The following is a 14,265-nucleotide window of genomic DNA, read 5'->3' on the forward strand; positions in this document are numbered from 1 at the left end:
TCGATACTGCCGATAGTCAGAAAATTCAACATCTCGCGGTAGTACCCCATTTTCCAATTTGCTTAGCCTTACGGCGGGCCCATGGTGGAAGGGAATTTGGAATTAAAGGGAAAATATATCGCTAAATCGACCATTCGATTTTATCTTATAAGTACACACAGTACCTTAGCTCATCAATTATTTAAGAATGGAAAACGAATGACGAGGTAAGAAAAATATGTTAATCAATCAGTACAAATTTGGAAGAATTTCTGGCTAGCGCAAACTGGTAACAGTAACGTTAGCTGGTAGGGGGCAGACCAGACGGTCGGTAGGAAAGTGCAGTGCAGCGATTATCAACCCATTTCGTGTTATTAGCTAGCTAACCAGTCAGATGCCATTGTATGAATTTTAGTGTATGATGTTTCCAAGGTTCCTTACCCTGCTAACTAGTTAGCCAACCAAGTTAATTTGTGTTGAATGTGATGTTAACGTTAGTTAGCAACCAGTCGGATTAATCAGACTGTAATGCACAATGAATTGTTAAATTATATACGGGCTGAAACAGTTGTGTGCAAAATCGTGTAAATGTTCCTTACAAAACAGAATGTTGTATATTTGAACTTATTCTACCGGTTGCCTGTGTGGTTTGTCCTTCCCTTCAGCTGCTCTTAATATGAGACAAAATATCCACAGGAAAGTATTGTGTACCCGACTGTTTAGAGCGCAAGTTGGTAGCTACATATTATTATATGGTTGGGTTCGTCACTGAGGGAAAGGTATATATTTGATATTCGGTTCTCTCGTCAATAGATATTGACCCAAGCATACCTACCTACTGCTAAAATGTTGGATAAATAATAAACTATTCTTTCCTGTGGATATTACCCTCAAATTTTAAGCAGCTGAAGGACAAACTGCACAACTGCACAGACAACCGGTAGAATAAGTTTCAATGTCATTTTTTGCAACATTCTGGTTTGTAAGGAACATTTTACAAGATTTTTCACACGTGTCCGGCTGCATATACCAATTAATTATGTATTACTCAGACTAGCTAACAATCAATAATATAAGCCAACCGGCTAGCAGACTGACTAGCTAGCTAACGAAGCTGCATTGACAGTTAGCTTGCTAGCTAGGTATGCTTTATTTTCTGTTGTGGGCTCTTATTAAGAATTTAAATATTATGCTTAGCTTCAATAGGAATGACATGGCCATAGCTTTGTATTTGCAATAGAAAAGAAGGCTCTAGACCTGGCCATATCTAACAAGAACTGTGCTGTGCTCTTGCCCTGAGATCATTAGTCTTGCACAGGTTGGATTATGTTGTTTCTTTTGTTTAGCTGATGAAATGAATATCCCTCACAAACATGTCTACTCTAGGATATTTCTGTCTGACATCTCGCCATGCCACTACGCGTGTATTTATCAGAGAGAGACCGGCAGAGAAAGAAAGAAAGGGCATGATTTTTAACAGCAATGTTTGGCATTGCCTCACACCCTGTGGGCCAATCTAAACCTAGCCCCACTGTCTGATGCTGTCTAGAAGCCATGCCAGTTTAGCTGTCAAGAAAGATCATATAAATGATCAATGTGCATTGAACTTTGTTGTTGGCAGTGATACCCTACCCCACATTATCTCTATTTGAGGGGCATGAAGGAAGTGACATGCTTTGATTTTGTAATATGATTTTGGTCACAGCATAGAATCCTTTTGCCACCGTAGTTTTGCTTTCCAGTGTTATAGCCTGCTGAGTTTTGTTTGACTTGTAGGAGACCCACTATTCTGCTCTGGTGCCAATGATTAGTGTTAGTGTGCTAATTCAGTTATTTGGTTTTCTGCTTTGTCTTACCACATCTTAACAGCAAAGGCTGGTTGGAACTCTGCTTTGCTAGACTTGCATCTCCCTCTCAAATGGGGCTTTGTATTTTTCTTCATCAGCTTTATTCAATATTATAGAGTAGGGCTGGGCGGTATATACCAGTATTGATGCATGGACCATTATGGGTTTTTACTTTCTTACATCTGCAAACAACTAGTTTATTTTTCCTTGGCATGTTTTAGCTAAATTGTGTTAGACTCTAATGCTAATCGCTAGCTAGCTATTAAATGTACTGAGTCAAAGAAAACGTAGCTAGCTATACAGCCTGATACCAGTGATGGTGTAGGCCTAAATCAGCGTGTTGTTTGTGCAACAGTATCTTTTAAGAGGAATAGGCAAAGCATGAATATGTTGTCAACATGAAGAAACATTTAATGTAGCCAAAGATTATATGGTCTCCTATAAAACACTGACCAACACTTTGGTTCCTACCCTGTCACAATAACTCCTCCCTGACATTTTCATTCTTTGTCATATCAAACACGTTTATGACCATTCCATTTACTCCATTGCAGCCATTATTATGAGTCATCCTCCCTTCAGCAGCCTCCACTGTTATATTCTAAATATACAATTTGAATAAACATTCTATTTCCATGATTCCAACTGTTCACCCTAGTGTTTTGATGTAAAGCACAAGTCAAATTTCAATTGCAACATTTTGGTTAAAAATAAGGTCTAGATTTTTTTTTTTTCATATTGTGCAGCCCTACGTGGCAGTGTGGAAATTATCTCAAATGAGTGCAGGAATTGATTAAAATGAAGGAAATTATTTTTGGTTTAATTGAACAGTATTAAACAATCAGAATGGAGAAACCCATTGAAATCACTTCGAATGTATGTGTTGCCACCCTAGGTTCACATACTACTCAAAGCAAATTTCAAAAACACAAAATACTGTCATATCAAAAGAAAATAACCTGTTATGATCATTTGGCTGTATCACCCAGCCCTACCATAGTCAGGACAAGAAAATACAGAAAATTGCGCTGTCTGATAGGAAATGCAATCTTGTTGATGGTAGGTAGATTTTCAATGCATATAGTATTGACTTGGCTTTTGAACTGGGGCTGTGCTGATGTAGGATCTGGGAATTTTCCTCTACGGGCTGAACATGGTGTGCTTATTGCAGAGAGAATTCCAGACTTATCAAGTTAATTGAATTGCCTCCGATGCCAACTAGTGCAGGGAAAACGGCCCACCAAACCTCCTAATCTTTTCTGAGATTTTACATTAACCTTTGACGATGTTGATCCGCATCGGGGCTTATGGGCTGACTGATAGGTAACAGGCGTGTGTGTGTGTGCGCGCATGCATGCATGTATGTGAAGAGCTTTGGCTTCACTGTTGCTGATACTGCAGCGCTCCTATCGCCCCTGGGTTGCTCAGCTACAGGGCAACCTTGCCTTGACATTGGCCGGAGCATGGTATTTCAGGTCCTCAACAGAAAAGTGTCACATTAAATCTACCCACCAGCAGTCCACACAGTCAACTGCAGTCCATTTTCAGCACAATTATACTGCCAATGCAACATGATGTAGGTTCCAGCCAGATATGTTTCAAAGATGCAGGCAATGCCCTTGTCTTGGCGTGCACCATAGACGCTGTCGGTGCCCTGTTCCCCACCTCAACCTTTTGATTATTGACCAGTGGACCAGTGCTGCCCTTTGGTCACCAGACTACCAATCGGTTGCACAGCATTCACTGCAGGATCTGTGGGCCCGAGATTGACAAGTTATAGAGTCGTCTGTTTTTTTTAAACACCAACTCCCTTATATCCAAGGTCATGTTAGTTTGATGAGCGATAGTTCTGATGTTGGTGCTGCAGTTTTGGAGTAGGATTCCCTCAAAAACTCTGCATGCAGTTTGGACCTCTCTTGGGGATGGTGGAAAGAACTGTGTGTGCTGCACAGTTCTCAATTTGGTTGTACAGTGCATTAAGTATTCAGGCCCCTTGACTTTTTCCACACTTTGTTACGTTACAGCCTTATTCTAAAATGTTTTAAATCCCCCCCCCCAACAATCAATATACACACAATACCTCATACTGACGAAGCAAGAAAATATTTTTTAGAAATGTTTGCTAATTTATGTATATTATTTTTACTGAAACATCACATTTACATAAGTATTCAGACCATTTACTCAGTACTTTGTTGAAGCACCTTTAGCAGCAATTACAGCCTCTACTCTCCTTGGGTATGACGCTACAAGCTTGGAACACTTGTATTTTGGGAGTTTTTCCCATTCTTTTCTGCAGATCCTTTCAAGCTCTGTCAGTGTTGGATGGGGAGTCTTGCTGCACAGCTATTTTCAGGTCTCTCCAGAGATGTTTGATGGGGTTCAAGTCCGGGCTCTGGCTGGGCCACTCAAGGACATTCAGAGACTTGTCCCAAAGCCACTCCTTCATTGTCTTGGCCTTGTGCTTAGGGTCATTGTCCTGTTGGAAGATGAACCTTCGCCCCCAGTCTGTGGTCCTGAACACACTGGAGCAGGTTTTTATCAAGCATCTCTCTGTACTTTGCTCCGTTCATCTTTCCCTTGAGCCTGACTTGTCTCCCAGTCCTTACCACTGAAAAACCTCTCCACAACATGATGCTGCCACCACCATTCTTCACCGTAGGGATGGTGCCAGGTTTCCTCCAGACTGAATGCTTTGGCCTGAATGCCAAACGCCACATCTTGTTTTCATCAGACCAGAGAATCTTGTTTCTCATGGTCTGAGAGTCCTTTAGGTGCCTTTTGGCAAACTCCAAGCCTTACATTGCACTCCACGAGGAGCCTGCATGGCAGGCAGACTACCTGTTACGCGAGGGCAGCAAGAAGCCAAGGTAAGTTGCTAGCTAGCATTAAACTTATCTTACAATCAATCTTAACATAATCACTAGTTAACTACACATGGTTTGATGATACTACTCGTTTATCGGGACAGAAGCTATACTGTAACACTTGCAATACTAAAGTGCCTATAAGAACATCCAATAGTCAAAGTATATGAAATACAAATCGTACAGAGAAATAGTCCTATAATTCCTATAATAACTACAACTTAAAACCTGGGAATATTGAAGACTCATGTTAAAAGGAACCACCAGCTTTCATATGTTCTCATGTTCTGAGCAAGGAACTTAAACGTTAGCTTTTTTACATGGCACACATTGCACTTTTACTTTCTTCTCTATCACTTGGTTTTTGCATTATTTAAACCAATTTGAACATGTTTCATTATTTATGAGGCTAAGTTGATAATATAATACATCAACAATAAGTTAAAATAAGTGTTCACTCAGTATTGTTGTAATTGTCATTATTAGAAAGAAAGAAAAATCGGCCGATTTAAAATAGGTATAGTTTTTTGTGTCCTCCAATAATCGGTATCGGCGTTGAAAAATTATAATCGGTCGATCTCTAGTTTTGATTGCTTTTTCTCACAATGCTTTTTTTGCCACTATTAGTATTCTACTGAGCACCTCAAGGACACCTATATAAGTCACTTGATTACTTAAATAACCACCCCACCTGTGCAGGGATTCTTCTGATGTAACCCTTGGATGTTTAAGTCTGTAAAAAAAAGTTTGAGTGCAGGAAAAATCAGACACTAGTTGAGTGTCTGGAGCATCAGCATTTGTGGGTTCGATTACAGGCTCAAAATGGCCAGAAACAAATAACTTTCTTCTGAAACTCGTCAGTCTCTTCTTGTTCTGAGAAATTAAGGCTATTCCATGTGAGAAATTGCCAAAAAAACGGAATATTGCGTACAATGCTGTGTTCTACTCCCTTCACAGAACAGTGCAAACTGGTTCTAACCAGAATAGAAAGAGGAGTAGGAGGTCCCGGTTAAGTTTGAGCACAAGAACGCAGCATTAGCCATGGCATAATGCATACATTTGCAGGAGATTATCTTTAAAAACTGCAACATTTTCTCTCAGGTCCATGGCTAAATGTGTAGAATTGCAGGAAAATGTATGTTAAAACTGCAAAATTGTATCCTGGCTCCATGGAAAAATTAATTGAACTGCAAGAAATTGTCTTAAATGCTAAAATTGCTCAAGAAAAGATGGGGGGCCTCTATGGTTTTCTAAATTTCAACCGTGCCGACAGCGCTCATAACTTTTTTTGCGTGTAAAATCATCTTTATGAAAGTATTTTTTTTCCTATTTTATAAATAATAGATGTGATTACAAATGTGTTTTCACATCAATAAATGGGTTCATTATTATGCTACATGATTTACATATTTAATAGTGTCCATGGAAGTTTTTGTAGGTCAACTAGTTCTTTGGAGTCCAGCATTCAAATAAAAAAAAAAATTCCCATTTGATTAATTTAAAACAAAAATGTTTAAATGGACAAAAAGTCATAATACATTTTGTCTTCCAGATCTTATTGTTCCCAATGCATAATATTGTCCACCATATATCTTTAGTATTGTCATCCATGTGAGTATCAAAAACACAGTGAGACTGTCTTGCAATTTATGCATACATCATTTACCATATTTCTTAAGTTCTGTAGCAGTTCAATAAAAGGTGTTTTAAACTCTCTTCATCAAATTTATTTATATAGCCCTTCGTACATCAGCTGATATCTCAAAGTGCTGTACAGAAACCCAGCCTAAAACCCCAAACAGCAAGCAATGCAGGTGTAAAAGCACGGTGGCTAGGAAAAACTCCCTAGAAAGGCCAAAACCTAGGAAGGAACCTAGAGAGGAACCAGGCTATGTGGGGTGGCCAGTCCTCTTCTGGCTGTGCCGGGTGGAGATTATAACAGAACATGGCCAAGATGTTCAAATGTTCATAAATGACCAGCATGGTCAAATAATAATAAGGCAGAACAGTTGAAACTGGAGCAGCAGCACAGTCAGGTGGACTGGGGACAGCAAGGAGTCATCATGTCATGTAGTCCTGGGGCACGGTCCTAGGGCTCAGGTCCTCAGAGAGAGAGAAAGAAAGAGAGAATTAGAGAGAGCATATGTGGGGTGGCCAGTCCTCTTTTGGCTGTGCCGGGTGGAGATTATAACAGAACATGGCCAAGATGTTCAAATGTTCATAAATGACCAGCATGGTCGAATAATAGTAAGGTAGAACAGTTGAAACTGGAGCAGCAGCATGGCCAGGTGGACTGGGGACAGCAAGGAGTCATCATGTCAGGTAGTCCTGGGACATTGTCCTAGGGCTCAGGTCAGTTGAAACTGGAGCAGCAGCATGGCCAGGTGGACTGGGGACAGCAAGGAGTCATCATGTCAGGTAGTCCTGGGGCATGGTCCTAGGGCTCAGGTCCTCCGAGAGAGAGAAAGAAGGAGAGAATTAGAGAACGCACACTTAGATTCACACAGGACACCGAATAGGACAGGAGAAGTACTCCAGATATAACAAACTGACCCTAGCCCCCCAACACATAAACTACTGCAGCATAAATACTGGAGGCTGAGACAGGAGGGGTCAGGAGACACTGTGGCCCCATCCGAGGACACCCCCGGACAGGGCCAAACAGGAAGGATATAACCCCACCCACTTTGCCAAAGCACAGCCCCCACACCACTAGAGGGATATCTTCAACCACCAACTTACCATCCTGAGACAAGGCTGAGTATAGCCCACAAAGATCTCCGCCACGGCACAACCCAAGGGGGGGGGCGCCAACCCAGACAGGATGACCACAACAGTGAATCAACCCACTCAGGTGACGCACCCCCTCCAGGGACGGCATGAGAGAGCCCCAGTAAGCCAGTGACTCAGCCCCTGTAATAGGGTTAGAGGCAGAGAATCCCAGTGGAAAGAGGGGAACCGGCCAGGCACTACGATTTGGCATTGCCATGTCCCCTGCCACGCCCACCAACTACGGCCCTTTTTGATCCAGAAAAAATACTCCTGTGCCATTAGTCAGCCCCAATTGATGCTGTTCACCTTAACTAGTAGGGTTGTGACTCGCAATGTTTTTTCCATGGCAAAACTGAAAACACGAAGCAGGCCACCTATTTGGTCATTTAAAAACCTGCTGTATGTAAAATATTGTGTGCTGTAGCTTGGAAAACAACTAAACGTGGCTCTGAATGACAACATACAAATTGTCTATAAATGGAGAAAGTTCAGCACTGTTGCTACTCTCCCTAGGAGTGGCCGTCCTGCAAAGATGACTGCAAGAGCACAGTGCAGAATGCTCAGTGAGGTTAAGAAGAATCCTAGAGTGTCAGCTAAAGACTTACAGAAATCTCTGGAACATGCTAACATCTCTGTTGACAAATCTACGATAGGTAAAACAAGAATGGTGTTCATGGGAAGACACCACGGAAGAAGCCACTGCTGTCCAAAAAACAAAAAAACAAAAAAAAGACAGCACCCCAACATCAAAACCATCCCAGCTGTAAAGTATGGTAGAGGGAGCATCATGGTTTGGGCTGCTTTGCTGCCTCAGGGCCTGGACAGCTTATCATTGGCGGCAAAATTAATTCCCAAGTTTATCAAGACATTTTGCAGGAGAATGTAAGGCTATCTGTCCGCCAATTGAAGCTCAACAGAAGTTGAGTGATAAAATAGGACAACGACCTAAAACACAGAAGTCAACAGAAGAAATGCAGGTGCTTCTACACCTGCATTGCTTGCTGTTTGGGGTTTTAGGCTGGGTTTCTGTACAGCACTTTGAGATATCAGCTGATGTACGAAGGGCTATATAAATAAATTTGATTTGATTTGAAAATACCCCTTCTGGAATGGCCCAGTCAGTCCTGACCTCAACCCCATTTGAGATGCTGTGGCATGACCTCAAGAGAGCAGTTCACACCAGACATCCCAAGAATATTGCTGAACTGAAGCAGTTTGGTAAAGATGAATGGTCCAAAATTCCTCCTGACTATTGTGCAGGTCTGATCGGCAATTACAGAAAACATTTGGTTGAGGTTATTGCTGCCAAAGGATGGTCAACCAGTTATTAAATCCAAGGGTTCACGTACTTTTCCCACCCTACATGTTTACACTGCATGTTCAATGAAGACATGAAAATGTATAATTGTTTGTGCATTATTAGTTTAAGCAGACTGTGTTTGTCTATTGTTCCGACCTAGATGAAGATCAGATCAAATTTTATGACAAATTTATGCAGAAATCCAGATTTTTCTAAAGGGTTCACATACTTTTTCTTGCCACTGTATGTGTGTGGAGTCAATATGCGTGTTTGTGTCCAGTTTAGTATATGTGGGAATGTGGTCAGTCCAGTGAGTGTACATGGATCCTGTGCAAGAGAGTCAGTGCAAAAACCTATAATAGATGAGAATAAAATAAGGTTGCCACTGCAAATAGTCCAGTTAGCCATTTGATTAACTTATGTCTTTTGGGGTAGAAGCTTTGTTCCAAGGCTTGGCGCTCCGGTACCGCTTGCCGTGCGGTAGCAGATAGAACAGTCTCTGCCTTGGGTGGCTGGAGTCTTTGACCATTTTTAGGCCCTAGCCCTACTAGGATGACAGTCCCTCCAACTTGTCATAGCCACTTTTGTCCTCCAGTGTGTCACTGCTTTGGACGTCAACAATACAGGAATGTCATAACGGTAGTGGCACAGGACTTTCACACCGGAGTGGGTGTCTAGGCGTTGCTAGTGAGGGTGAAGTGGGGGGGCTATTATTACCCCTCACACTGTCCCATCACCCCATGCCCCAATTAAGACGGAGAGAGAACAAAAACACATCGACTTCCAGTTCATCGTCATAATTCCCTCATCCACTTAATGACGATGGAAGAATTAGCCCAAAGAGTAATGCCCAGGATGTATTATTGCTTTGTCTGGTTGGTTGTTGTGTATCAGGGATATATTCAACCTCCCCTGGAGTTAACATGGTCAGCTCAGACACAGAGAAAACAGCCATAAGCCTGACTTAGTGTACTCAGGGCTTAGTGGACACACATCTGCTATGGCGGGCTCAATGAGAGGGCCTTGGCCCCATGTCACCCTAAAGCATTAGTTACTAATCATTTATGCATACATACAGTGCCTTCAGGAAGTATTCACACCCCCTGACTTTTTCCACATTTTGTTGTGCTACCAAATTTTTGGGTCACTGGCCTACTACACACAATGTCAGTGGAATGATGTTTATTGAGATTTTTACAAATTAATTAAAAATGAAAAGCTGAAATGTCTCAAGTCAATAAGTATTCAACCCCTTTTATTTATGGCAATCCTAAATAAGTTCACGAGTAAAACTTCGCTCAACAAGTTTCATAAGTTGCATGGACTCACTCTGCAATAATACTGTTTACCTCATTTCTGTACCCTACACATACAATTATCTGTAAGTTCCACAAAGACCAAGGAGGTTTTCCAATAACTCACAAAGGGGACCTATTGGTAGATGAGTAAAAATACATTGAATAAAGCAATTGTACACACAAGGTTGTGCAAAACTACTTTTTTTAGCAGGGATGTGCTGATCTACAGTGCTCTGCTCCACCTCGGACCTATGACTGCAGCACAGCCGTGCTAAAAAGGTAGTTTTGCACAACCTTCAGTGTACAATGGCTTTTCTACAATGGGTTACAAATGAAATAAAAATGTTATTTTTGATAAATGTGTTCATATGCTACTATTTCATCCATCAATGAAAATATAGGCCTAGTCCCAACACATCTGTTTCTAGCCAAGCCATCAGTTATGTTGCCAGACGCAATCGTGAAGTATTTTTGTTCTATATCTATGGACACAACCCAGTCGTTTGTTCTAAATGTTCCGTTTCCATGCTGGCTGGCAACACTCTTATCCCTTGCTTGCTAGCTAGCCAACTACGGCTAACACAGTCGCGTCAAACTGCAGCAAGAACAACAAAAAATGACTCGACCCAATAGAAACTGTGTTGAAATGATAGTGGATCTACATTCATACAGTTTCTTAACTGGGTCCAGCTCGCAAAAAATAATCTAAATGAAAGCTAGACAGTCAGGGAGCATTGACAATTTACAAACAAGACGGGTAGAGGACACTATTTTCACACTCACTGTTCTTTCCCTTTGGCCTCTATATTAGTTTGAGCAGTGGAAATGTGCAGAGAGTGTAACCATGTTGTCCTATGAGCAGGCAGGATGTTGTTCTGCACTGTTGTCCTGTCCTGCCCCCTGAGCTGTGAGTGACACTGCCGTGGAGTTGCACGGTAATATCACAGTACCAAAACATGATACCAACATTTTAGAATGCCTTGGCACTGTTTCGTTTGATACCACCAACTGTTTCAGCTCTATAAATCTAAAGAACCTGCTAGCGTCTTTTTAAAATGTTTATAAAGTCAGTTTAGTTCATAAATTCAGCTAAGTTTAAAGCCACTAGTCTTTTGTGTGCACAGGTCCAGTAATATCCACTTCACTTTCCTGCTATGCTCACGTGACAGCTGTAATCAGCCAGCAGTGTCCCCTACCAACCCTCAATCACCTGCTTTTCTCCGCCCGCTGTCAGTCTTCTTTTTTAAATCGAATTTAGCCGAGATGCAGATCCTGATGAGTCTTCTGTTATTAGATTTGTACATTTTGTTAAATTGGAGCAGTGCGTAAAGCAAGCAATGTTGATACGTTGTATAATTTCATCTGTTATAACCAAGAGCACAGACCAGTCTGAGTAGACTTTGCAAGTTCTGTCATGTAGCCTCTGAGTGGCAGAGATGGAAAATGGAGCACCTGCTTTGTGACAGGCAAGCTTGAATCTTTACAGTAAAGAAAACGGCGTGTCTGTAGCCTAAATGGTCAAAAACATTTTTTACCCATATTACCGATACCTTCTTTTCCCATATTGTGAATCACACACTTTTTATATAATTTCACAAGCGGGCCATTTTAAACTAATCCCGAGTCACTAATTATTGGTTGTTCAGTCATGTTACCTTGATCGCTAACAAGCTGGTAACTTGACAGTAGGTTTATGCAAATTTGATTGGCACAGCAAGAAAGGAAAAGTGTCTGCTACTCATGAGATGTGTTTCAATGGTAGCATTCATATAGGCCTAAACAAAAATCCTGTTTCTTTCTGGTGCTCCTTAATAAATGGTTTGGTGTTTGTGGGACAGGTGTGTGTGTGTGTAAGGGAGACAGAGTGAGGAAGGGAGGGAGAGTTTGTGTGTTAACTAAAGAGAGTTTCATGCAGTGTTTTTCCCTTTATTGGCACAATGATAATGCAGATCATTATGCACGTATATTCCTTCCTCCCATTCCTCCAGCCAAATCACAGGTAGGCCTTTGCAAATATGTGCAAAACAGCCATTCTATGCAGAATTCCATTGGACACTGAACAGTGAAGTGAAATTCAATGTGTTCACATTTCAGTGACAGATTTTTGGAGAACGGTTAGAAAACGTGAACAAGTGTGCGTCCAGGACAAGGCAAACAGGATGCTTGGCGACAGAATTATTTTCCCCACCGTGGTATCGCGATACTAGGCCTGGTATCGTATCGTTTGTAAAATGTGGGTATCGTGACAACACTACACTGCAGTATACAGGGCCAAACAATACCCGCTTCCTGTGTTGGGCCTCTTAAAAAGAGGGAAGTGGTGCATGTAATAGCGGGACACTTCGAGTCCCACAGTGGGGCTGAGGGAGAGAAGTTTTATACTGCAGGCCATAAAACTACTGAGCGAGGAGAACACTGGAGAGGAGAGAGGTAGTTGGTGTCTGAGCCTTAGACTCTGAGGAGAAGTAGGACTCAGTCATGACCAAAGTAATGACTCACCACTTCTTCCATCAAATCAAATTTTATTGGTCACATACACATGGTTAGCAGATGTTATTGTGAGTGTAGCGAAATGCTTGTGCTTCTAATTCCGACAGTGCTGCAATGTCTAACGGGTAATCTAACAATTCGACAACAGCTACCTAATACACACAAATCTAAGTCAAGGAATCATATATACATATAAATATATTCATGAACAATGACGGAGCGGCATAGGCAAGATGCAATAGATGGTATAAAATACAGTATGTACAGTGGCTTGCGAAAGTATTTACCCCACTTGGCATTTTTCATATTTTGATGCCTTACAACCTGGAATTAAAATATATCTTTTTTAGGGGGGTTGTATCATTTGATTTACACAACATGCCTAGCACTTTGAAGATGCAAAATGTTTTTTTATTGTGAAACAAACATGAAATAATACAAACCTGAACTTCAGTGTGCATAACTATTCCCCTCCCCCAAAGTCAATACTTTGTAGAGCCACCTTTTGCAGCAATTACAGCTGCAAGTCTCTTGGGGTATGTCTCTATAAGCTTGGCACATCTAGCCACTGCCCATCCTTCAAGGCAAAACTGCTCCAGCTCCTTCAAGTTGGATGGGTTCCGCTGGTGTACAGCAATCTTTATGTCATACATCAGATTCTCAATTGGATTGAGGCCTGGGCTTTGAATAGGCCATTCCAAGACATTTAAATGTTTCCCCTTAAACCACTCGAGTTTTGCTTTAGCAGTATGCTTAGGGTCATTGCCCTGCTGGAAGGTGAACCTCCGTCCCAGTCTCAAATCTATGGAAGACTGAAACAAGTTTTCCTCAAGAATTTCCCTGTATTTAGCGCCCATCATCATTCCTTCAATTCTGACCAGTTTCACATTCCATGCCGATTAAAAACATCCCCACAGTATGATGCTTTCCCCACCCTGCTTCACTGTGGATGGTGTTCTCGGGGTGATGAGAGGTGTTGGGTTTGTGCAAGACATAGTTATTTTTTCTTGGTGTCCCAAAAAGCTCAATTTTAGTCTCATCTCACTCTTCCGTAAAGCCCAGCTCTGTGGAGTGTACGGCTTAAAGTTGTCCTATGGACAGATATTCCAGTCTCTGCTGTGGAGCTTTGCAGCTCTTTCAGGGTTATCTTTGGTCTCTTTGTTGCCTCTGATTAATGCCCTCCTTGCCTGTTCCCTGAGTTTTGATGGGTGGCCCTCTCTTGGCAGGTTTGTTGTGGTGCCATATTTAAACAAATAAAAATTAACAATGGATTTAATGGTGCTCTGTGGGATATTCAAAGTTTAAGATATAGAGATGTGTGTGTGTGGAATATATATATATATATATACTGCTCAAAAAAATAAAGGGGACACTAAAATTACACATCCTAGATCTGAATGAATGAAATATTCTTATTAAATACTTTTTTCTTTACATAGTTGAATGTGCTCACACAAAAATTATCAATGGAAATCAAATGTATCAACCCATGGAGGTCTGGATTTAGAGTCACGCTTAAAATTAAAGTGGAAAACCACACTACAGGCTGATCCAACTTGATGTAATGTCCTTAAAACAAATCAAAATGAGGCTCAGTAGTGTGTGTGGCCTCCACGTGCCTGTATGACCTCCCTACAACGCTTGGGTCTCCTGAGGGATCTCCTCCCAGACCTGGACTAAAGCATCCGCCAACTCCTGGACAGTCTGGTGTA

The 14,265-nt window shown here is 41.5% G+C and overlaps 1 protein-coding gene across 1 annotated transcript in view; it reads left to right on the forward strand.

Annotated features, from left to right (window-relative positions):
- The first annotated feature begins 62 nt into the window (after window positions 1-62).
- LOC115134218 (intersectin-1-like) overlaps window positions 63-14,265 on the forward strand; it is a 71,172-nt gene continuing 56,969 nt past the window's right edge. Inside the window, 1 exon segment of the mRNA XM_065025856.1 lies at window positions 63-206. The gene's annotated coding sequence lies outside the window, so the exon portion shown is untranslated.

The sequence above is a fragment of the Oncorhynchus nerka genome, linkage group LG2, assembly GCF_034236695.1.
Source record: "Oncorhynchus nerka isolate Pitt River linkage group LG2, Oner_Uvic_2.0, whole genome shotgun sequence".
Taxonomy (NCBI): Eukaryota; Metazoa; Chordata; class Actinopteri; order Salmoniformes; family Salmonidae; genus Oncorhynchus; species Oncorhynchus nerka.